Source organism: Lactuca saligna, chromosome 3 (genome assembly GCF_052625555.1).
Source record: "Lactuca saligna cultivar CGN05327 chromosome 3, ASM5262555v1, whole genome shotgun sequence".
Classification (NCBI taxonomy): domain Eukaryota; kingdom Viridiplantae; phylum Streptophyta; class Magnoliopsida; order Asterales; family Asteraceae; genus Lactuca; species Lactuca saligna.
Genome location: NC_136419.1, coordinates 223099457 through 223124436, shown reverse-complemented (window position 1 = coordinate 223124436; position 24980 = coordinate 223099457).

Genomic DNA, 24980 nt, shown 5'->3' with positions numbered 1-24980 from the left:
CAAGACCGCCGAAACAGGTCTTAAGGGGGAGTCGGTTGCTATCACTCCTACTCCAGACTCAACTCCGGTCTTGGCAATTGGGCAAAGTCGAGGGAGGAAGAGAAAGAGATCATCGAAGGGTACCAAGGCTCGGACCCTTGATGGCTCTTCTTAAAGTGGAACCAAGAAAGGTTTCATTACTCCTTCTTCTGACCCAAAAGAAGCTGAATGCTTCTATTGCCATGAAAAAGCTCATTGGAAGCGGAACTGCCCAAAGTACCAGCAAGATGTGAAGGATGGGAAAGTCAAACCCAACCATGCAGGTATTTACACTATCATTTCTAATAACTCACCCCATTCGAAATCTTGGGTCCTTGATACCGGTTGCGGTATTCATATTTGTTGTGACTTGCAGGAACTAGGAAGAAGTGAGAATGTGGAGCAAGGAAGAATAAACTTAATCATGGGGAATAGGAAAGTTACACCTGTCACCAAGATTGGAGTTTATACTTTATCGCTAAGTAGTGGGTTAAATTTAGATTTGAATAAATGTTGTTATTCGCCAGAAATGGCAAGAAATATTATTTCCTTTCATGCATTGTACAAACAAGGTTTCACCTTTTCGTTTGATAATGAAGTTGGTTCGATTAATGCTTTCTTTAATAATGTACTTTATTTTAAAGCATTACCTTGTGATGGTGTGTATGAAGCTGTATCTATTGTAGATAACTTAGGAAATAATGTTTTGTGTATTGATTCTGCTAATAATAATAACTTGGATAAAGCATCATTATGGCATTGTCGTCTTGGACATATAAGCAAGAAACGCATAGGCCAACTCCAAAAGGATGGAGTCTTGGAGTCGTTTGACCTGAAGTCAAGTGATAGTTGCGAATCATGCTTACTTGGAAAAATGACAAAGTCACCCTTCACAGGCTCGTGTGAAAGGGGTGAATGTTTGTTGGACCTTATACACACGGATGTGTGTGGACCATTCAAACATGCCACAAGAGATGCTAATCGTTATTATTTGACTTTTACTGATGATTACAGTAGATATGGATATGTCTACTTAATCAAGCATAAGTCAGAGACTTTCGAGAAGTTTAAGGAATTTAAACAGGAAGTCGAGAATCAATTGGGCAGGAACATTAAGATGCTTCGATCCGATCGAGGTGGTGAGTATCTTAGTTCAGAGTTCCTCGACTATCTAAAGGAATGTGGGATTGTCTCACAATTGACACCTCCCAGGACACCGCAGTTGAATGGTGTGGCTGAGAGGCGTAATCGAACATTGTTGGAAATGGTTCGTTCCATGATGAGTCAAGCTTCGCTACCAATCTCATTCTGGGGGTATGCCTTAGAGACTGCCGCCCATATCCTTAATCTAATCCCAACAAAGAAAGTTGCCAAAACTCCTCATGAGATGTGGACTGGTAAAGTACCTAAACTAGACCACATCAAGATTTGGGGCTGCGAGGCTTTCGTGAGACGCGAGACTCATGATAAGCTCGAACCCCGAAGCGAGAGGTGTATTTTCATTGGCTACCCACAACAATCCTTTGGTTACCTCTTCTACAGACCTAGTGACAATGTGGTCTTTGTAGAAAGAAGAGGAGTCTTTCGAGAAAGAGAGTTTATAAGCCAAGGAGATAGTGGGAGGCAAGTTGATCTTGAAGAAATTCAAGAGTCAAGTGGTGAAGGAACTTCAAACTCTAGCCCTCAACTTGAGGAGGAAACTCCTGTTGAGCCAATTGACGAATCTGTACCTCTGAGGCGTTCCACGAGAGTTAGCAGTGCACCTGAGCATTACTATGGATTCCATATTACTGCAGAAGGTGAGACACTTATTAGTGATGAGACACTAGTAAGTCAAGATGACCCTAACAGCTACGAAGAAGCCATGGCAGGCCCCGAGTCTGCTAAATGGAAAGAGGCTATGGATAGCGAGATACAATCCATGTATGACAATCATGTTTGGAACTTGGTTGAGAATGTACCAGGTCGAAAGACTGTAGGGTGCAAATGGGTCTTCAAGAAGAAGAGCGACATGGATGGTAAAGTACACACTTATAAGGCTAGACTGGTTGCAAAGGGCTTCTCTCAAATTCCTGGAGTGGATTATGATGAGACATTTTCTCCGGTAGCCAAGATTAAGTCTATTCGGGTTCTGTTAGCCATAGCCGCATTTCATGACTATGAAATTTGGCAAATGGATGTCAAAACCGCTTTCCTTAATGGAAAGTTGGCTGAAGATGTTTACATGAGTCAGCTAGAGTGTTTTGTTAGTAACGAGTACCCTAATAGAGTGTGTAATCTTGAGAAATCCATTTATGGATTAAAGCAAGCACCTCGCAGATGGAATCTTTGCTTTGATGAAAAGGTCAAGGAATTTGGCTTTTCTAGGAGTGAAGATGAATCTTGTGTATATGTCAAGGCTAGTGGGAGTATAGTTAGCTTTTTGGTATTGTATGTGGATGACATACTACTCATAGGAAACGACATTCCAACCTTGCAAGAAGTAAAGTCCTGGCATGGAAAGTGTTTCGCTATGAAGGACCTTGGTGAAGCTGCCTATATTTTGGGGATAAGGATCTTGAGAGATCGGAGTAAAAGACTAATTGGACTTAGTCAAAGTACCTACTTGGAGAAGATTCTGAAGAGATTCAGAATGCAAGACTCCAAGAAAGGAGAGTTGCCCATCCAGAGTAACGCCAAACTGAATAAGACACAAAGCCGTAGCACTGAGCCTGAGATAGCAGAAATGAGTCGAATACCTTATGCTTCGGCTGTAGGTTCGATCATGTATGCTATGACATGTACTCGACCTGATGTAGCCTTTGCCCTGAGCATGGTTAGTAGGTTTCATGGGAACCCTGGAAAGGCACACTGGATTGCGGTAAAGAATATCCTCAAGTACCTACGAAGGACTAAGGACTGGGTCCTTACCCTCGGTGGGAGTGATGACTTGAGAGTTGTAGGGTATAGTGATGCTAGCTTCCAGACTGATAGGGATAATTTCCGCTCTCAGTCAGGCTGGGTCTTTACCCTAAATGGAGGAGCAATTTCTTGGAAGAGTTCCAAGCAAGAGACAGTGGCAGATTCTACTTGTGAATCAGAGTATATTGCAGCTAGCGAAGCAGCAAAGGAGGCGTTATGGCTGAGGAACTTCATTGGAGACCTTGGAGTTGTACCAGTTATTAAAGAGCCAATGGAAATTTTCTGTGATAGTGAAAGTGTTGTTGCCTTAGCCAAGGAACCAAGGGATCATGGGAGATCCAGACACATCGACAGAAAATACCATTTCATCAGACATCGGATCGAAGAAGGACTCCTCGTGGCAAAGAGGGTATCATCAGATGAGAATCCGGAAGATCCCCTCACGAAGGGACTGACTCGAGTTAAGCATCTCCAGCATGCTCGGAGCATAGGGCTGAAGGATGATATTAGATTTAGTAGTTAGATAATCTCGAAATTTGTAAAGTGTAATTGACATTTGATGATGAATAAAAGTGTTTTATTTATGAGTAAAGTGTTACTATCTCTTGTCGATCGTTTACTATATTTCTTTTGCATGTTTTGACTTCCAGAATAATTTTGTTTGGTATAACATATTATTCAAACCTCCACAGTCGGTCATATGTCGGAAGTAGGTATGAATCAAGACTGTCATGTTTCGTTGTAGAGGTCTGGGACAAGGCTACAACAATCATGAGTGCTCATAAGTTCTGAGCATTGGACTCAACCCACGCTCACTAGAATCACTTCATGGAATTCTATCTCGAGTGATCGTGAGACAGTAATATCATATAAGTCTTTAAACCTAGAGATATGATTTGTTACTTACAAGTTGGTTATGCATTGATTGTATGAAAAACGCATTGGTAACTCGATGTTATAAAATCGTGCTCTTGTGTGTAATTCAATGAGTAGTAGAACAAACATATGAGTCGAAGTTTATCTGTTCCTTCTTGGATTAGATGCTGATATCTGGGCCCCTCGATGATTTTGTTTTGACCTATGTACCGGGGCCGGTCAGAACTAAATTGATGTGTTCAATAAAGTTCTTTGTCAAACAAATCGGAAATCGGGAAACAAATGTTGGACAATAAGTAAGACATTGTTCCATGTATTTGTCCGACTGATATCTAGAACAGAGGATTATATGATCACTTATCTTAAATGGCGTACCATCATCTTCTCAGTTTCGAGAAACCTTGTAAAGAGCTACGATTGCCGATTGGTTCCTGAAGTCATACTTGCAGTTATAGTTATTAGACTTATCCAAGTGGGAGACTGTTGGATAAGGTGTCTAAGTCCATAACTATTTCTGGTATGTACTTGACCCGACCCGGCATGGTCCATTTGGGTTGCATGGCACCATGCAATTGGATAGACTAAATGAGAGAAATAACACTTGGAGATTATTAATATACTATAAGTTCTAATATATTAATAATATTATTTGATTAGTTTGATCAAGAATTAATTTAGAATTAATTAAGTGATCAAAAGATAACTAATTAAATATATGGGTTGATTATGTAAATCATCCATATCTTGTATAGTGGGCTAAAAGGCTCCATGGACCATCAAGTTGGGTTCCACCCATAGGATGCTCCATGGATGTTCCATGGGAGTTACAAACCCATGGGTCATGGAAATGAAGAGTCATGACACATTAGGGTTTAACCCTAGATGTGTCAACACTATATAAGTAACATATTCTCTACCCAAAATTGGCTACACTAAGAATCAAGAGGGCTTGGCCGATTTTGAGAAGTGAGTATTCTCTCATAAGTTCTTCCAAGAGAATTTGGTGTTGTGTGAAGCATTTGAGGCATCACACTTGGGGTGCTAGGCTCACAAGGTTTCAAGGAACACAAACAACAACAAGGTAAGTTATTCTATCTATACTTTATGTTAAAATTGTTCCCCATGTATGCTAGATAGGAATATAACCTTGGAATTCAACTTTGCATGACAATTAGACAAACATAGATCCAAGGTTATTAGGGTTGCATGTACACTTAGGAAGTGTTAGAATGCTCAAAACCCATCAGTTACAAACCCATGGGTCATGGAAATGAAGAGCCATGACACATTAGGGTTTACATGGTGTAACCCTAGGTGTGTCACCACTATATAAGAATCCTATACTCCACCAAAATAGGCTACACATATGAAACAAGAGGGCTAGGCCAATTTCAAGAAGTGTGCATCCTCTCAAAAGTCTTTCCAAGAGCATTTGGTGTTGTGTGAAGCATTTGAGGCATCAAACTTGGGATGCTAGGCTCACAAGGTTTCATGGAACATAAGCAACAACAAGGTAAGTTATTCTATCTATCATTCAAGTTAAAAATTGTTCCCCATGTATGCTAGATAGGAATATATCCTTGGAATTCAACTTTTCATGATAATTAGACTAACATAGATCCAAGGTTATTAGGGTTGCATGTACACTTAGGAAGTGTTAGAATGCTTAAAACCCATCAATAACGAGTTCTAAATGCAGTCTTCTGGATATCTTCATCCCGAACCCTCATCTGCTGATAACCCGACCTCAAGTCTATCTTGTAGAACCAAGATGCCCCCTGCAACTGATCGAACAGATCATCGATCCTAGGTAACGGATACCGGTTCTTGACCGTCAACTTTTTCAACTCTCGGTAATCAATACACATCCAGTGTGAACCATCTTTATTCTTGACAAAAAGGATCGGTGCTCCCCAAGGTGAGCTACTCGGTCGAATAAACGCCTTTCCCAACGGCTCCTGAAGCTACGAGGATAACTCATGCATCTCTGGTGGAGCGAGGCGATAAGGCGCCTTGGCGATAGGTGCTGCTCCCAGAACCAAATCGATACGGAAGTACACTTGCCTTTCCGGAGGCATGCCCGACAGTTCCTCGGGAAACACATCCGGAAACTCACACACTACTCGAACCTCGTCAACTGAACGTGGCCTCCCCGCGGCCATTCGTGTATCCATCACATAGGTTATGAATCCACTGCACCCCTGCTGTAAACTTTGTCTCACCTTGGCAGCCGAACAAAACGCTGACCCACACCGGGTCCCCTCGCCATACACAGTAAGCACTCCCCCACTAGGGTCTCGTATGGTCACCAGCTGTCTCTTACAGTCAATGAGCTCTCCAAACTTACTCAACCAGTCCATTCCCACGATGACACAGACATCTCCCATCGTGATAGGAACTAGATCTATAAGAAACTTGACACCAAAAATCTCTAGCACACATCCTCGAATCACGTCAGTGGCATATATCGCTTTCTCATTAGCTATGGAAACCCTCAGGGGTCGACTCATCACCCCTCGATCAATACCGATGTGTTGACTAAAATAAAAAGATACAAAAGACCAACTCGCACCCAAGTCAAATAATACCAAGGCAGCTACAGATTTCACAAGAAAAGTACCTACGCATATCATAATATAAGCACAATATCTCAGCATAAAAGTAAATACGCGAAAGATACATACCAGCCACGACATCAGGCACCATGCAGACCTCCTCTGCAGTCAACTAAAAATCTCTCCCACGAGCCTTCGGAGCCTCGTCCTTTGCCGGTCGAGTCTCGTTAACCCTAACAGTAGGCGCATATCCCTATGTTGATCCCTGGTGAAGCTGAGGACACTCGGCCTTCTGATGCCCGGTCTGGTTGCAATGGAAGGAAACCAAAAATCCCATAGGGCAATCCCTGGCGATGTGCCCCTCCATGCCACATTTGTAGCAAGAACCTGATCGACAGGCCCCCTCATGACCCTTGACGCACTTTCCGCAAGTACGGCCCTTCTGACCTCCCGTCCTCGAATCGGCGGACTTGGTCCGCTTGGCTACCAGCTGAGACTGAGCCGACCACTGATCCATCCTCTGAGACTCAGCCTCCTCCCTGGCCTGAGTCTCCAACTCGATCTCCCTCTTCCGGGCACTTTCTTGGAGCTCAACAAATGTCCAGTATGTCGAGTTCAATACGAACTCCCGAATGTCGCTGCTCAGAATACCTAAATATCGGCTCATCCGTGCCTGCTCAGTAGATACCTGCTCAGGGCAGAACATCGCCCTCTCATGAAACTTCCGGGTGACCACAGCAACTGAATCATTACCCTACTTGAGGGTCAATAACTCCTGAATCAACCGTTCTCTCTCCACCGGGGGAACACACTCATCTCTGAACATGGTAGTGAATCTCTCCCAAGTCACTGCTGAAATCTCTGCAAGAGTGAAGTTCACCGTCATCAACTTCCACCAACCCTTCGCTCCTAGGCGGAGCTAGTTCAAAGCAAACCATACCTTCAGATGCTCCGGACAAGAACACGTATAGAAGCATCCCTCAATCACAGCAATCCATCTCATCGCAGCGATCGGATCCTGCATCCCATCAAACTCAGGTGGCTTCGTGATGCTGAACTCCCGGAACAACAATGAGTCACCTCCCTGAGGTCTGGCAACAGCCACAACTGCTGTAGCTGCAGCAGCTGTGGTCTCAGTCACCGCGGCGTACCGCTCATCAAAAGTCTCCAACAGCATGGTCTTGATAGACCCAAACATCTCTGGAATCTCGGCCCGGATTTCCGCAGCCACCTCATTATGGATCATTTGATGAAGCTCCTCGTCACTCACACCGCTCGTCCCAGGTCTGTGGCGTGTCCCAACCATAATGCCGCTGAAATAAAACATAAAAATGTTAGAGACTCAATCGAGCATACTCGCACTCGATAACGCAACCCTACTCGTCCTCCGATACCCAAAGGATTCTTACATGGGTTGCCCACAGATCCAGTGTCTTCATTAGTACGGGCCCTATACTACTAACTACACCGCATCAGCATTCACCCCAAGTCCTCCTCCTTGGACCCCGGATCACGAGTACTCTATTCTTGCTATGCATTGGCTACCTACTCGCTCTCAAGGCATCTCATAGCAGCAGGATTCCCCTGGACTAAGGCATCACAAATCAGGCCACTCTAGTCCTGATATGAATACCTAGTCTACTCTAGCATGCATAACATATCATAACATATCTCATAACACATATTGTAAGGGTATTTTGGGAATTTTACCGTTCGGCCGCTGGCTGACCGTACACACTGCTTCTTCTTTGGTTATCACAAAATCTCTTATAAAATTTTATGCATTTATTATTGGAATTTTTTTCTCAAATGCTCGATTTGAGTTCAGTTATGCCCGAAGGTGCACTCGAATCCCTCAAACCAAGGCTCTGATACCAACTTGTAACAACGTGAATATTCAAAAAAAAAAAAAAAAAATTCATCCAAATCAAGTCATAAAAATCCAATGTATCATATCATAATACAAAACATATAAATCCCAAGATCATAAAATAAATCCTCCGCTAGTGTGTGCAGATTATGTCGGTGCCTTCCCACGGTCCTCGCTAGTACCTGAAACACATAACCCAACAACTATAAGCATAAATGCTTAGTGAGTTCCATAAAATACTACTTACGCACATACGCCTTTCCAGGCCATGACCTTCCTGTCCATGTGTCTCAAGGGACTTCCGTCCCGACCTGGTAAACCTTCCGGTCCTACCCGCATCGACCTTCCGATCCACATCACAATGCCTTCCGACCCATAACATAAATGTCTTCTGGCCCATAACACAATGCCTTCCGGCCCATATCAAGCATAGCATACATAGCACATACAAACGGTTAACTTAATTACATATAATGTATACAACTCATAACACACCCGACCTTCCGGTCACACATAGATACCCTTCCGGGTACAATATAGTGAGAAAACTCACCTCGTAGGAAGTCTAGAATCTCACGTGCTCGCTATCTTCGAATCTTGAAATGAAGACCGAACCCGAATAATCATAACGAAATATCATTCTAATTAATATGGGCTTCTAAGACTAGGGTTCACCCTTTTATTATTCCTCAGAGGCGTAAAAGACCATTTCACCCCTCCTGGACTCAAAGTCCACAAGTTGACAAAATCCCTAAAAGTCAACAAAAGTCAATAGACCACAGTACGCACGGCGTACCGGCTTCTGTATGCGGGTCGTACATCGATGAACCACTTCTTCAACTTCTAGATCTGGCTCTCTTTAAGTATCCTAACCCATAAAGTTGGAACCTTTAAGCCTGGGCATGGATGTAACGGCTCCTACACTCTCTAATACCTTTTCTTTTCAACTCAAAAGATCTAGATCTCATGCATGGCTAATTATTTACGTCCAAGATTACATTTTATGAACATACAACTCAAATAGACCTGGAATATGATAGATCTAAGCCAATGGGGACTACTTGCTCATAAAGTCTACATCTTTGGGACCAAAACCCTCGAAATTGGTCCAAGAAGCATACCATAAGAACTACAAGCCAAGATCTGAACTTTTTACCTCAGGAAGAAGCTCCAACCTTTGTTATCCACGGATCTACACTTGTACACCAACTTCTAGCCTCCACAATGGACTCCTCTTCACTTTTGCTACCTCGAAATAACACCTTAAAGCTTAGAACACTCGCTCTTAGTGTTTCTTTCTGAAGGATGGTGGCTGAGGAACCAAGCCATCTCATTCCTTTTATAGCCAACAACCCAAATTAGGGTTTTGGGTCTGGACCGGTTACTCCCGGCGTAACCTTGGGTACGCCCAGCACAACCGGGTGATATCGCTTTCAATGAGGCACGCGAGTACGCGCAGTGTACTCCTTGTATGCCCAGCGTACTCGCCCAACACAAAGGCCAAAAATGACAATTATTTAAAAGATGAAGGGCTAATTGGTTGTACCTAAATTTCGGGCTGTTACAAATATAAGATATTATCATCTCATGATCACTTGTGATAAAATCCATGAAGTGATTTAAATGAGCGCGGGTTGAATCAAATACTCAGAACTTATGAGCACTCATGAGTGTTGTAGCCCTTTGTCCAACACCTTAGACCTCTACAAGACAACCCATGATAGTCTTAATTCATATCTACTTCCAACATATGACCGACTGTGGATGGTTTGAGTAACTTAGTCATTCCGGACGAATAACCTAGTTATTATGGAAGTCAAAACATGCAAAATGAAACACAAGAATAATTAAATCGAATATGGTATCAAAACCTATTAACATAAATAAAACACCTTTTATTTATCACCATATGATTACACATTATTCATTGTATATTGTTTCGTGTGTCAACTTTATTCTTGAATTTTAAAAAGTAGTTGTCCCATACTCCAAGCATGTAACTATGTTTTTCTAAACACTAGTCATGCCATACACCAAGTATGCATACTATGTCTATGATCTTTACTTTGTGAACTAGATCAATTGAACATAAATTCAATGATTCTCTTTTCACACTCCAAAATCCCTACCACAAATGCAAGAATTCCAAATTCATGCCATTTACCTAAATTTATTAGATTCTTAACTTATATGCATCGATCGTCTTGTAATCATTATGCACAAATTCACAAATCCTTGGCAACAATCATTGCAGAGTATTCCAAAGGAGATCAACTCCTTGGAAACATCCTTCTTGCATTAAGTTTCCTTAATCTTACACAGATAGAAATTTCCAACTTTCAAACATTTCCAAATTCCATTTTGACTATCACTTCTGAGCAAGAGTTGCCTCCTTATAGATTTTGTCAATATGGTCCTTCCAGAATTATCACTATACTTCCAACTTTCCTTGACCAAAAAATCTTTGATAAACCTTAGGTTATCCTTAACAATTGATTAATCATTTTAGTCGTATCCAGTTCTAGACCTTTTCCCTTCTTAATGCCCCATGCATTTGGAAAATTTTAGAAAGGATGAATATAGCACATGTAATCGACACGATTCATGATGTCTCACATAAAGACTAAACCTGTCTTTTCCTATACCATTTCCATTTTTATTTGCCAAGTTCTCATAATTCAGATTATGAAAAGGGATGCCGTAATCATAATCGAATTTTATAACGCAAATAATGGCCCCATATACAGAATTTCCTTATGTTGAGCCATTCCAACATGAAATTCATATATATATATATATATATATATATATATATATATATATATATCCTTGACTAAATGATTAAAACCTCACGATCTAAGCTTATGTACTTGAGATGAAGTATAATGTCCTCTCCCTTAATTATAACAAAACAACATTTTCCCAATTGAAACCTTTTGTTTTCTATAATTAACATTGCTAACTTGCAATACTTCATCATAATTGTCATGCTCCCACTAACATGATGATTATTAGCATAACACTTATGCTCCCACTAGCTTTGACATGTACTCAGAAATCAGCTAGACTTCTAGAAATCAATACTTTATTGACTTTCTTACCAAAGTTCCGATTTCTGATACTAGATTGCTTTGATAGAACTTTATCAAAATCATACACCTTCCCTTAGATAGCACACTTTTGTGTCCAAACAATTATGAATATGGATTCCGTAATCATAATGGTTAGACCTTTTTGCCACTTCTCACAATCCATGTTAGTGTGCCAGTAAACCACACACGCTCCACTAACGACTTGATAATGCAAATGTCATAATTGCTATCTAACTAAAATCTACTTAGTGAAAGTGTTTCCTCACCATCATTTTCATGAATCGGAGAGAAACCTTATGACACTTAGATTTAATGGTGTATGTGTTCTTATCCATGTGAATTATCAAAACCATAGTCACAAGACAAGGATAATGATAAATCCAAACTCATATGGACTAAGCTCAATCTTAATTTCTTGCCATCTGGCAGCTCAAGGGCCTGCCATTGCTTCCAAGTTCTTGTGCAACCAATTGAGAACTCTAAGAACTCATATGCAAAGCCAACTTTAATTGGAATGGGCATAGAATATGTGAACACGATAGGTTATAAACCTCAAGTCGTGTGCTACTGAAGAACTTAAGGTTTTATTCTTGATTAGTTCTTGAGACTTTCAAGACCTTTAAGACTCCCACTGTCCTCTTGACATATAAGACTCTCTTGTTAAATATTCAAGAGATAGTGTAGATTCTAATCAAGATAAACACTTCTCACTATTGGCCTTAGTTGGTCTTTGTTTTATCCAAAACATCACAACTTACCAATTTCAAATGTACAAGAGTAGGATACTTTTACTCTTACATTTGACAAGTGTTTTAAACCTTCTTTAAGACATGTCACTCAAGTTACAATTTTAGAGTATAACTCTAAGAATTGTTTTTGGAACGAAGTATGACTCATCTTCTTGATTTAACCATTTCAACAATTCAAGATTCCTCTTCTTAGTCATAAGAATGCACTAAGAATCCTTTAGAGAAATAATTGTGCTATGGTTTCTGAATCATTAAGATGATCACAAAACTGATACTAAAGTACTCTCCCATCTTTTTAGATTTGAGAAACTTTTATCTTTCTGCCTATGTTGATTCATCGTATTCGCTCTGCCCTACATTGGAACCTTTTCCAATGTCTCAGAGTTACACTTAAGCTTGTAAGTATAATCATATTTACTGAGATTTAGTAAACTATGACGAATAGTCTCATCAATTATTTGTGGTGGACTTAACCAGTGCACAAGAATGTATACTCGATCCCTTAGTCCCTTCCTTGACTCACACATCCATGTGAACAAGTAGTTAGTCTTAATTTTTCCAATGCTTGAAAGTTCTCATCCATCATGGTATACAACTTGCATGATTCCAAGTTTCGGTCCAATTGAAACTTTAGTGATGAGAATCTATCCTGATTTGGTAAATTTACACATTACCACAAATGAAAGAATCAATTTCATATTTCCAGTCTTGCTATTAATGGAATCTTATAAGCAACAAAATTTTCATAGATGCCATTGTAATGATATTTTAAAATAAATAAAATCATATTTTTTTCCTTTTATTTTAAAAACTTTGTGGAAGAACTTATCCTTATAATCCATATGAAAAGTTATTGTTATCTATTCCTAAGCAATATCTCATAACTCCTAAGAAGTAGCTCAAGAATCCAATCTTCAAACTATGCGATAGAAATACATCTATGCGATCTTATTCAGCATATTCTTTCTTTAAGTTTCTTTACTTTCCTTTGATTCTTAAAACATCAACATGTGACCCAGTCACATCATGTATCGAGAATCTCAGAATATAAACTTAGCAGAGTTAGATAGCGGACTTTACCTGAAGTGGAGTTAAAATTATTGACTTTAACATCCTTAGGTAAATTTGGCAGCTTCGCAATTAATGCCCCTTTCCTTTTGGCAATAGGACCATATGGACCCTTAGGTAATAGTACATGTGACTATCTCAGATTTAGCCTTTCTCTTTACCATTTGGTCAACCGAGTTGACTATGGCCGATCCCTTTCCATTGGGAAGAGAATGCTTTTCTGGATTTCCTGTGTCACTATTGTCCTTGTCCATAAAGTTTTGGGAAGTTGATCTCGTAATCAAATTTTCTTTACTAGTACACTAAATCATTTCTGATTTAGAAACACCAAGCAAATAGATAATCTCATTAAGGTTCGTGTCATAGTCTGTTTCATAGGAGTCCCAAGGAACTCACTATGTGACTTAGAAAGTGATTGAACCAATAACTTTCTTAAGACTTTGACACCCAACTCTCCCGGCTTGTCAATATGTGACTACATCTCCAAGATGTGACCACACATAGACCTTTACTTTCCAATAGAGCTTGAGTGACCTTAAAATTTTCAAGAACTTGTCGGTTAAGGAGAATAATTGGAGGAGGTGAAAGAAGTATGATTTCCATAGGACATCATCTTCATTTAGGAAAGCTTGTCTCAAGAGATTTGGGTAGATCATAAATATCTAAACCAAACATCTTTTGGGAGATATTCAAGATAGTTGATCTTAAGTCCTTAATATGACACCCAATATGAAATATTAAGGCTAGGACCCAACAAACTAATTTATAACTTAGAAGAGGGATGTCGTAATCCAAGCTATAAAATATTTGAAGGTTAGTGAATGACGATTCACAAATTTCCACCAAGATAAACGAAATGTATTATTAGGTTTTAATTGGATTTCAAACTCCTAGATCTTTTGAGATTCATTGAACTGTTCAATGGCATGTTTAAATATCGAGTGTGCCCTTCAGGTTTCTTGAGTGGGATGCCGAGGATCACAAAACAAGGTGTGAAGTAACCATGCAAATTACTTGGTACCCTTAAGTGTTTACCCCTCAAGCGATGTGTCGGTTAACCACACACGCTCCATCGATACTATGATAAACATTAAGTTACCCTTTGCCTACCTTGCTAAATACGAGTTAGTGTGCAGGTTAACAACACACGCTCCACTAACCGACTTAAACAAAGTGCAAAGTGTAATTTCATGGATTAGAACCTTATTCATACTTTCCTAAGTAACTAAGATTGGGTATTTATAAAAGGTTTAGTTACTTATTATTTATCATTAATACTTTTAATGAAGGGAGAATTATAGTCCTATCAAACCCGTTTGGCAAACAACCCTCCCCCAGTCAAGTAAGCGGTGGGTGAGAGTGGACACCCATTAAACTGCCATTTTTTAGGCGGTAACCTTATACCCCCCTTATAGACCGGCTTTGTGAATTAGGCCTACTAACCGTAAGACTGACTTTACTCTTATACATATATATAAATATTATTAACTTATAATATTATAAAGTATAAGAGTTGAATTTTTACTTTTAAAATTCTAATGGGCTCACTTGGAATTAAAGTATTTATAAGAGAAAACTTTTCAAATTCCAAACTTCAACTCATATAGCAAATTATTCAAATTTTACAAATAATTAGTTTTTCACAAGAACAAGTAATTATCTTAAAATTTGACAAACTTCATGTTTTTTTTCCTTTTTTTTCAACTTTGAAAATAAAATATTTGCATAAATATAACAGTAAACAACCCGTGGCTCTGATACCACTGTTGGGTTTTGAGCATTCTAACACTCCTAAGTGTACATGCAACCCTAAATACCTTGGATCTATGTTTTCTCTATTATACATACAAATATGAACTTTCCAAGGTATTCATCCTAACTAGCATAATAACATGATTCATATGAATATATCAAGTTAGAATTACATACCTCTTTGATGTAGAAAGTCTTCATGAAGCTTGAGTGCCTAGTGCCCCAAGTGTGACACCTCAAATGGTTAATACAACACCAAATACACTTGGAATAACTTGAGAGAAACTTGAACACTCCTTGAAATCGTTTAGCCCTCACACTCACACATAGTGCATGATTTCTTGAGCCATAGGATTCTTTTATATGGCGGCTATTAGATTTACACCATGTAACTCATGACTTTACCCATTCCTTATGCTCCATGGATTTTAACCTCCATGAAGTATCCATGGGTCACCCCATAGACTTAGTCCAACATAAGGAATCTTGGATCACAAGCCCACATATATAAGAATGAATGATTTTGTGACAACCCGGAATTTCCATTCTGTATGAACAATAACACTTCAATAGAAATTATATCAGTCACAGTAAACTTTCAGACTTTTCCGTATAAGTTTGAGTAATTTAGGGTTTACACTTCAGGAAATATCAGGAGAGTGGATGCACTAGAGTTTTGTGCAACACTGTTATTCCAACACTCTATTATATTAGAGATCATTTCGGGAATAAAATATTTTCTGCCAAAAATATCAGGACTATAAATAGAATTCTGAACCAAATTCATTCATTATTCGCATTTCTAACTAGAGAAAAGCCATTTTCTCTCTCACAGATCGTCTGGTTTTTATACCAAAACGTGAGTAACTCTCTCTAGTAGTGTTAGAAACTTTATTATGCGGTTATAACATGATTTAGATGGCTAAATCGCTAGATTTAGGAGTTTACTACCCAAGGTGTTCTTGGGCGGTAAACTCCCGAAACAACGCCTAGACCTTCCCTTATGTTATGATACGACTTTGGACTCATGTATAAGTGTATTAGGGACAAGAAAACATCAAAGAATCACCCAAGTTTGGGAGTTCATGGCCCAAGAGGATCTTGGACAGTGAACTCCAAAATCATGCACAAAATGGTGCTTTTAAGGCACCTAAAGCCTTAGGCATTTACATAGACTTGCTCCCATTTAATCAAGGGCCTTAAACACATCCAAAACACCTTCCAAAGTCAGTTTATGGCCATGACATGGTTGTTGGGCCGTAAACATGATTAAACGACACCAAAGTATGTCAAAGGCCTTCATATGCTTGGTATAAAAGTCTAAGACCTATACCACAATGTGCAAGGGACCTGAAAGCAACAAAAACACCATTCCAAGGGATTTTACGGAAGTAAACTCCAAAGGAAATGGCTTTGGGGCCGTAAACTCCTCTAAGGAGTGTTTCTAGGCCATAAACCCTTCCAAGAATTTAACCACCAAGTTGGAATAAATCTAGGAATCATTTGGAACTTCAAAACACACAATACCACCATGTTTGGGAGTTTACGGCCATAAAATCAAGACTTTACAACTATAAACTCCATCTGTGAGGTAATATGGAGAGTAAACTCAAGTATAGGGTCCTTTGGAACCCTAAACCCAAGTACCTTGTCACACAATAGCTCAGATGCAATCCTTAGGGTTTAAAACACTTATATAAAGTGTTTATTATGTTCCAGGATGTCTTAACATTATCATTTAGTAATTTAAGTCTAATTGAGGGCATATATGTGTGATTATATGTTCATTAGGATCGTAGTGTGTGTACAAGTCCTCACTTGACACCTAACAATCTTACACCGTCCAGCTCATCTAAACTACCATCTACAGGTGAGTTCATACCCCTAATCAATGTTTTAAATGATTTTAAATGCTTTACTAGGAGGGGGGAATTCAAGTAGAAAACAGCATGTTATTAAATCATTTATATGTATTTTATAACTGTGTTTTCATTCAATGGATTTCACATACTACAAAGTGTGATGCATGAAATGGGTTTCTATCTTTAAAATACTTTGTTATCAAATGTATTACTTTTGAAATGTTTATCAAAATGATATCAAGTCACTTTTTATATTTGTTCAAAATCCTTAGATGTCTTACAAAACCATTTTACATTCTTGAACTAAACTATGCATATACACTTATATTCTTATATATGTATTGATGTTATAGTTGTCATCTTTCATTTAGTTTCCCACACCCTTAAGTAGTAAGAGTGCATAAACCTACTTGAATAATCAATTACCTTTCAGTAAATTATCATACGGATAATCTGAAGATATCAAACATTATTCCTATTACAAGGAATCACACAAGAGTCAGTTCATTCATGAGTTAACACAAGTACATTACCTGATAGATGAGTACATTTACATATGATTACATGATACATGAGTACATTTACATATGATTACATGATACATGAGTACGTTTACATATGCTTACATGATACATTAATAATATACATGAGTACTGCTACATAGATACATTATCCTGTATTCACTTACCTGGATACTTGTACCTAGAGTTATGAGGAAGATTTATTCGTACCTTCTGTGTAAATTTTCCTGCATATCCCTGTTCGATGGGATGTCTAGACGGGACTAACCATTTTGGAACCCAACTGTTAGCACCACTGGGTGATGAACATCCACGGATGTCTAAGGTTATCACTTATAATAGATAGATTGATATCGGAACTAACCATTCCTCCATCATACTGTTGCAACAGAGGATGAGATGAAAATCTTCGGATGATCATTAGGTTACCACTTATATTAGGAGTCGGCTTCGGGACTAACCCTTCCTCCAACCTGCTGCTGCTATAGAGGATAATTGGACAATCTTCGGATGTTCATTAGGTTATTCATATCGCTTACTGCGATGGCGTGTTAGTCCTGGTATCCAGGGATAACACTTACATGGTTATATTTTTCCTATTTACTTTATTTTGTGATATATTCACATAAACGATGATTTAGACCAATTATTGTTCGTAGTAGTCAAAAAGAAGGAAAAGTATCATTTTACTTACAAAAAATTCGGGTCTTGGTAGAAGACTACATTGTCATAACAAAACATTCGGGTCTTGGTAGAAGACTACATTATCATAACAAAACATTCGGGTCTTGGTAGAAGAGTACATTTCATACTAGTAGGAATAAGGAATTTCTTAGGGTTTTTCATACTTATATCAACTGTCTTACTTAAAGGTTTTACATGACATTCCTAACAGTTTATCAAAGAAAGGCAATGACACTTAAATACTTATGAATTCACCAGCTTTAAAGCTGATACTCTCTTTCAAAATAACTTGTATTCTCATGTCATCAGTAGACAGGTATGGTGGCCATGTTTTGAGAAGACAGAGCAGACAAGTCTTGTCTTTTATTTTAATTATGTATTTTTTGTGTCTTATTATAATGAAAGAGTACACATGTATTAAAATTTTACTTATAATGCAATGCATGATGTTGTTGCTTGTTTACTATTTTACATTGTTGTGATACTGTACATGACGTCTTCCTCCCCTGAACGTTTCCGCCGTTCATGATTTTAGGGTGTGACAGATTGGTATTAGAGCTTTGTTTATAGTGAATATAGTATATCAACCCATACAAGATATACTAACAATAAATACATAGGGATTAAAACACTCTGTCTAAGAGTTATACTTTTAAATAATAAAATATTTAACAAAGTATATGTTCCTGCATTCATACTAAAACCAGTGTCACAATGACAAGAACAAAAGTATTACGATTGTTGAATATCACAAGTAAGCCTGGGGATATATGGTCAGTCTTGGGAATGGCATAGCCTGATCAACTATACTGGTCCGAGGAGTGATTAGCATATGCCCAGGAATGGTTGTGATGTGGAAACAAGTCTAAAAACTTACCAACACAACCATCAAGAAATACCATAGGGGTATTTGGTCTTACTGTAATTATCTTAGTTATTTTGTTTATTTTAGCTATTTCTTATATCCCTTTTCTTGCGTAGATTAAAATGGCTGGATTTCACCATGGCGATCCATACTTCCCAAACCAAGGTAATGTTGGTTGGATAGTTTTGAATCGGAGCCTAAAGTCAATAACCTACTCCTAGCTGCTCAAAACCCGAACCTGAACCGCCATCCCGCATTTCAAGGACCCACACCTCTGTGGGCCACTAACTTGAATACATGGAGTCATGAACAGAGTCAACCCATTCCCTATGATGGAGACCGATGTTTCTACAACCTCACTGAAGGAGGTTCTGCTGACAGAGTCCTACCAATCATGGTGTTGGATTAATGTCTAAGTCCATAACTATAATTGGTAAGACTTGACCCGACCCAGCATGGTCCATTTGGGTTGCATGGCATCACGCACTTGGATAGACTATAATGAGAGAAATAAGACACTTATGGTTATTAATATATTATAAGTTCTAGTATATTAATAATAAGAATAATGAGATTATTTAATTAGTATTGATCAAGAATTAATCTAGGATTAATTAAGTGATCAAAAGAAGACTAATTAAATATATGGGTTGATTGTGTAAATCATCCATACTTGTATAGTGGGCTAATGCTCCATGGATAATCAAGTTGGGCTAAAACCCATAGGATGGTCCATGGATGCTCCATGGTGTATTTAAACCCATGGATCCAAGGAAAGGGAAAGTCATGACAATTAGGGTTTGCCCTAATTGTAACACTATATAAAGATATTATTCTTGACAAAATCGGCACTAGAGATAGTAAGAAAGGGCTAGCCGATTTCATGAAGTGTAGATTTCTCTCTAAGTTATTCCAACTTCTTATGGTGTTGAAGACAAGCACTAACAAAAGGTATGTTATTCTAACTTGTGTTATTCAAGGTTTAGTATGCTAGAATAGAACAATACCTTGGAAAGTTGATATTTGCATGTATAATAGAGAAAACATAGATCCAAGGTATTTAGGGTTGCATGTACACTTAGGAGTGTTATAATGCTCAAAACCCAACAGTGGTATCAAAGCCAAGGCTTGTTTTCTTATTATACTTGCAAATGGAGCTGAAAAATCATGTTTTGATGTTGTCTGCCAAACAGACTCGCCAAGTCCATGAAGGGACTCGATGAGTCCAAGGCAAAAAGCATCCAACTCGCTGACTTGGTTAGCGCACTCGACGAGTTGGACCCCCAGACAGCATAAATTCATGTTTTTTGGCTGGAATTGGACTAGGAACATTACCCTAAGATGTTTTTGAACTTATAAACATGTTTTTGATGTGGTAATGTTCATGCTAATCCAATTTCAAAGATAATTGTCAATAGATTCATGTTTTGTATTAGTTTAAAGTTTGATTTGAATTATCTTGTCCTTCTGAGTTGCTTAGATTAATAGAAAAGTTGAGTGAAAAAGTTGTTTTCAATCCAAATTAATCTGAGAGTTGATTCTAAAATGTGTTTTTGTAACTTGTCCTCAAGTTATATGAAAAGTCACATTTAATATTCATAAAACTCATAAAAGTTGGCAAAGGTTACAAAATGAAGAGTCTAGTTCTAATTAATTGGTGTTATGACTCCATAATTTGTCCTCAAGTTATGGAGGACCAAGAGTCTCTTCATTAAATAATAAATAAATAAAAAGTGTAACCTTAATTAATTCCATCAGTTATAAAATAAAGAAAAGTTAATTCTTTTTATTAGTTTAAAGTCTTCCATAACTTGTCCTCAAGTTATCGAACTTGAAGAGTTTTTGGATTAAAACTACTTTAAACACATAAGTTATGGAATTAATTAGTTTTGAATAGTTTCAAAACTTGCCCTCATGCTTTGGAATTTGTAAGGTTTTCTCTTATGAATACTTTACTTCCAAGATAGCCCTTAGAATTTTAAAAGTTAAAATTCAACCGCTTATAATTTATAATATTATAAGTTAATAATGTATATATATATATACATATATATATATATATATATATATAAGAGTAAACTCAGTCTTACCACTAGTACGCCTCATTCACGAAGCTGGTCTATAAGGTGGGTATAAGGTTGTTGCCTATAAAATGGCAACTTAATGGGTGTCCACTCTCACCCACGGCTTGCTTGACCGGTGGAGGGTCGTTAGCCGAACGCGTTTGACAGGACTATAATTCTCCCTTCATTAAAAGTATTAATGATACATACTAAGTAACTAAAATCTTAATAATACCCAATCTTAGTTACTTAGGAAAATGTGAATAAGGTGATAATCCATGAAATTACAATTTTCACTTTGATTAAGTTGGTTAGTGGAGTGTGTGTGGTTAACCGGCACACTAACTCGTATTTAACAAGGAAGGAAAAGGGTAACTTAATGTTTATCATAGTATCGATGGAGCGTGTGTGGTTAACCGGCACATCGATTGAGGGGTAAACACTTAAGGGTACCAAATAATTTGCATGGTTACTTCTCACCTTGTTTTGTGATCCTCGGCATCCCAGTCACAAAACCTAAAGGGCACACTCGAGATTGAAACATGACATTGAACAGTTCAATGAATCTCAAAGATCTAGGAGTTTCAAAAGCAATTTAAACCTAATTATTATTTCGTTTTTCAAGGTGGAAATTGGTGAATCGTCATTCACCTACCTTCAAATATTTTATAGCTTGGATTACGACATCCCTCTTCTAAGTTATAAAATAGTTTGTTGGGTCCTATCCAATAATATTTCAGATTGGGTGTCATATTAAGGACTTTAGATCAACTATCTTGAATATCTTCCAAAACATGTCTGGTTTAGACATTTATGATTATCCCAAATCTCTTGAAACAAGCTTTCCTAAATGAAGATGATGTCCCTTGGAAATCATACTTCTTTCACCTCCTCAAATTATTCTCCCTAACCCACAAGTTCTTGAAAAGTTTAAGATCATTCAAGCCCTATTGGCAAGGCAAGGTCTAGGTGTGGTCACATCTTAGAGATGTAGTCACATATTGACAAGCCGGGAGAGTTGGGTGTCAAAGTCTTGAGAAAGTTGGTGGTTCAATCACTTTCTAAGTCACATAGTGAGTTCCTTTGGGACACCTATGAAACAGACTATGACAAGACCCTTAATGACCTTATCTATTTGTTAAGATCAACTTCCTTAAAACTTGATGGACATTGACAATAGTGACACAGGAAATCCAGAAAAGCATTCTCTTCCCAATGGAAAGGGGTTGGCCATAGTCAACTCAGTTGACCAAATGGTAAAGAGAAAAGCTAAGTCTGTGATAGTCCTGTGTACCATTATCAAAGGGTCCATATGTTTATATTACCAAAGGAAGGGGCATTGGTTGTGAAGCTGCCAAATTTACCTAAGGAGGTTAAAGTCAATAAGTTTGACTCTACTTCAGGTAAACTCCACTATCAAACTCTACTAAGTTTCTATTCTGAGATTCTTGTTACATGATGTGACTGGGTCACATGGTGATGTTTTAAGAATCAAAGAAAGGGGAAGAAACTTAAAGAAAGAGTATGTTGAATCTGATCTCATAGATGGATTTCTATCACGTAGTTTGGAGATCGGATTCTTGAGCTACTTCTTAGGAGTTATGAGATATTGCTTAGGAATAGATAACAACAAGTTTTCATATGGATTGTAAGCATAAATTTTTCCGCATAGTTTTAAAATATAAGAAAATTTTTGATTTTATTTATTTTAAAATATCCTTACAATGACATTTGAGGAAAAATGGTTGCTTATATGATGCCATTAATAGCAAGAGTGGAAATATGAAATTGATTCCTTCATTTGTGGTAATGTCTAAATTTACCAAATAAAGAAATATTCTCATGACCCAAGTTACAATTGGACCGGAACTTGGAATCATGCAAGTTGTATAACATGATGAATGAGAACTTTCAAGTATTGGAAAATTAAGACTAACTACTTATTCACATGGATGTGTGAGTCAAGTAATGGACTAAGGGATCGAGTACATAATCATGTGCACTAATTAAGTCTACCACAAAAGATTGATAAGACTATTCGTCATAGTTTACTAAAGCTCAGTAAATATGATTCTACTTACAAGCTTAGGTGTAACTCTGAGACATTGGAAAAGGTTCCAACGTATGGCAGAGCGAATAAGAAGAATCAACTTAGGCAGAAAGATAAAAGTTTCTCAAATCTGAAAAGATGGGAGAGTACTTTAGTATCAGTTTTGTGATCATCTTAATGATTAAGAAACCATATCAAAATTAGTTCTCTAAGGAAAGAAGAGGAACTTGAATTGTTGAAGTGGTTAAATCAAGAAGATGAGTCATACTTCGTTCCAAAAACAATTCTTAGAGTCATACTCCAAGATTGTAACTTGATTGATATGTCTTTAAAAAGGTTTAAAACACGTGTCAAATGTAAGAGTAAAAGTGTCTTACTCTTGTTCATTTGAAGTTGGTAAGTTCTGATGTTTTGGATAAAACAAAGACCAACTTAGGCCAACTATGTGAAGTGTTTGTCTTGATAAAGAATCTGCACTATCCCTTGAATGTTTGACAAGGGAGTCTTATAGGTCAAGAGGAAAGTGGGAGTCTTAAAGGTCTTGAAAGTCTCAAGAACAAATCAAGAATAGAACCTGAAGTTCTTCACTAGCACACGACTTGAGGTTTATAACCTATTGTGTTGACATATTCTATGCCCATTCCAGTTAAAGTTGGTTTTGCATATGAGTTCTTAGAGTTCTCAATGTGTTGCACAACAACTTGGAAGCAATGGAAGGCCCTTGAACTGCCTGGTGGCAAGAAGTTAAGATTGAGTTCAGTCCATATGAGTTTGGATTTGTCATTATCCTTGTCTTGTGACTATGGTTTTGATAATTCACATGGATAAGAGCACATACACCATTAAATCTAAGCGTCATAAGGTTTCTCTCCGATTCATGAAAATGATGGTGAGGAAACACTTTCACTAAGTAGATTTTAGTTAGATAACAATTGTGATATTTGCATTCTCAAAGTCGTTAGTGGAATGTGTGTGGTTTACCGACACACTAACCTGGACTTGTGAGAAGTGGCAAAAAGGTCTAACCATTATGATTACGGCATCCCACTTCATAATTGTTTAGACACACAAGTGTGCTATCTAAGGGAAGGTGTATGATTTTGATAAAGTTTTATCAAAACAATCTAGTATCAGAAATCTGAACTTTGGTAAGAAAGTCAGCTGATTTCTGAGTACATGTCAAAGCTAGTGGGAGCATAAGTGTTATGCTAATAATCATCATGTTAGTGGGAGCATGATAATTATGATAAGTATTTCAAGTTAGCAATGTTAATTATAGAAAACAAAAGGTTTCAATTGGGAAAAGTTGTTTTGCTATAATTAAGGGAGAGGAAATTATACTTCATCCCAAATCTATAAGCTTAGATCGTGAGGTTTTAATCATTTAGTCAAGGAAATATATATGAATTCCATGTTGGAATGGCTCAACATAAGGAAATTCTGTATATGGGTCCATTATTTGCGTTGGGAATAATTTGGGATTCTTTAGTTCTTGTTTCGTCATGTATCGTTATTTATATAAAGTTATTAGATAAACTATGTCTGATTCAGTTTATCTCTGTATCATTTGAATGTATTGCCAGATAGTTTCATTGTATGTATTTGTATTCAACGAATTATGTTTCATAATCTTTTGTATGTTTGATATCATATGAGAACCCTGTGAATAGTTTAGTACTAGTTTGTAAGTTCGTCACTACCCTTTATGGATGATCAGTAAATCCCCCCCCCCCCCCCGGAAGTGTAACCAGAGTCTCCTGGAGGGAGAGCGAGGAATTTGTGGATAGATCTATTCGGGACTAACAATCCCACACCTTAACTGCTAGCTACAGTTAGGCGGGCACGCCTGGGGTGACAAATTTTTGGATATCGTTCGACCCCTGACAAGCGTCAAGGAGGTCTCGTTGTCGTATCAGCATGGTTACCCGACTCACAATACGTATTAATATAACTTTATTCATGATATCGCTTTGAGTTTGCTTTGACTTTGTTTCGATTCCATATCTACCTTCTATCTATAGTTTCCATGTCCGGTACGGGGTGATAGTCCCATG